Source organism: Arachis hypogaea, chromosome 10, assembly GCF_003086295.3.
Source record: "Arachis hypogaea cultivar Tifrunner chromosome 10, arahy.Tifrunner.gnm2.J5K5, whole genome shotgun sequence".
Lineage (NCBI taxonomy): Eukaryota > Viridiplantae > Streptophyta > Magnoliopsida > Fabales > Fabaceae > Arachis > Arachis hypogaea.
The window spans coordinates 88,720,025-88,722,196 of record NC_092045.1 but is presented as its reverse complement, the minus strand read 5'-3'; positions in this window follow the sequence as shown (position 1 = coordinate 88,722,196).

Genomic DNA, 2,172 nt, shown 5'->3' with positions numbered 1-2,172 from the left:
CTCAATTATGCCTGATGGATGTTTAATGGAGCCATCAGCAAGTTGGAGACATATCCGGGTTGGTTTGACTTCTTCAGTCATCCCAAGCTTTCTGATAGTGGATGCAGGTATTAGGTTGATACTTGCTCCAAGTTCACATAGGGCTGTCTTGGTACAAGCACCTTCTAATGTGCATGGTATCACAAAGCTTCCTGGATCTTGAAGTTTCTCTGGCAAGTTTTTCAGAATAACTGCACTACATTCTTCAGTGAGAAACACCTTTTCAGTTTGAAGCTATTCATCTGTCGGTTCTCGATCATGTCGGAATAGAATCTAGTGATTCTTTTGCGTCTGTCACTAACGCCCCACAATCGTGAGTTTGAAGCTCGTCACAGTTATTCAATCCCTGAATCCTACTCAGAATACCACAGACAAGGTTTAGACCTTCCGAATTCTCATGAATGGCTGCCAATGGATTCTAGCTTATACCACGAAGATTCTGATTAAGGAATCCAAGAGATATCCACTCAATCTAAGGCAGAACGGAGGTGGTTGTCAGGCACACGTTCATGGGTGAGAATGATGATGAGTGTCACGGATCATCACATTCATCAAGTTTAGGAACAAGTGATATCTTAGAATAGAAGCAAGCGTGATTGAATGAAAAATAGTAGTAATTGCATTAATCCATTAAGACACAGCAGAGCTTCTCACCCCCAACCATGGGGTTTAGAGACTTATGCCGTAGAAGATACAATATAAAACATGTATTGTGTCATGAGGTAAAGATACAATAGCAAAAGGTCCTATTTATAGTGAACTGGTGACCTAGAGTTTACAAGAATGAGTAAATGACATAAAAATCCACTTCCGGGGTCCACTTGGTGTGTGCTTGGGCTGAGCATTGAAGCTTTCATGTGTAGAGACTTTTCCTGGAGTTAAACGCCAGCTTTTGTGCCAGTTTGGGCGTTTAACTCCAACTTTTGTGCCAGTTCTGGCATTAAACGCCAGAAATTCTGAAGCTGATTTGAAACGCCGGTTTGGGCCATCAATTGGGCTTCTGTAGCTCCAGAAAATCCACTTTGTGTGCAGGGAGGTCAGAATCCAACAATATCTGCAGTCCTTTTTCACCCTCTGAATCAGATTTTTGCTCAGGTCCCTCAATTTCAGCCAGAAAATACCTGAAATCACAGAAAAACACACAAACTCATAGTAAAGTCTAGAAATGTGATTTTTAATTAAAAACTAATAAAAACATAATAAAAACTAACTAAAACATACTAAAAATATACTAAAAACAATGCCAAAAGCGTATAAATTATCCGCTCATCACTCTGGTAGATGCCTCCTCTGGATATAAATACCTCTCTTTCATGGATGCATACTCAGGATATAACCAAATCCCAATGTTCCCACCCGACCAAGAAAAAACCTCATTCTTAACCCCAAAGGGAAATTACTACTACATTGTTATGCCCTTCGGTCTTAAAAACACGGGAGCCACTTACCAAAGATTAATGAACAAGGTCTTTTCAGATCACATCGAAAAGATGATGGAGGTCTACGTAGACGATATGCTGGTGAAGACGCAAAATGAAGAGATGCTATTATACGATCTGACACAAGTATTCAACACCCTAAGACGACACGGCATGTGACTCAATCCCGCAAAATGTACCTTCGCAGTAGAAGCTGGTAAATTCTTGGGTTTTATGATCACGCAAAGAGGAATCGAGGCAAACCCAGACAAGTACAGGGTCGTACTCGACATGAAAAGTCCAACTTGTGTCAAAGAGGTACAACAACTCAACGGGAGGTTGGCAGCCTTGTCCAGATTCCTGGCCGGATCAGCAATAAGATCCCTCCCCTTCTACGCCACTCTAAGGAAGGGAAAGGAGTTTGAATGGACAGCAGAATGCAAGCAAGCCTTCCAAGACTTCAAAAGATTCTTGGGACGGCCACCTATACTAAGTCGGCCACGGGAAGGAGAACCACTCATATTGTACCTCGCGGTGGGAAATCAGGCAATAGCCTCAGCACTGGTCCGAGAAGACAATAGTGGGCAACAACCCATATACTTTATCAGCAAAGCATTACAAGGATTCGAGCTGAACTATCAGAAAATAGAAAAGTTCGCTTACGCTCTCATAATAACATCTCGACGACTTCGCCCATACTTCCAGTCTCACACCA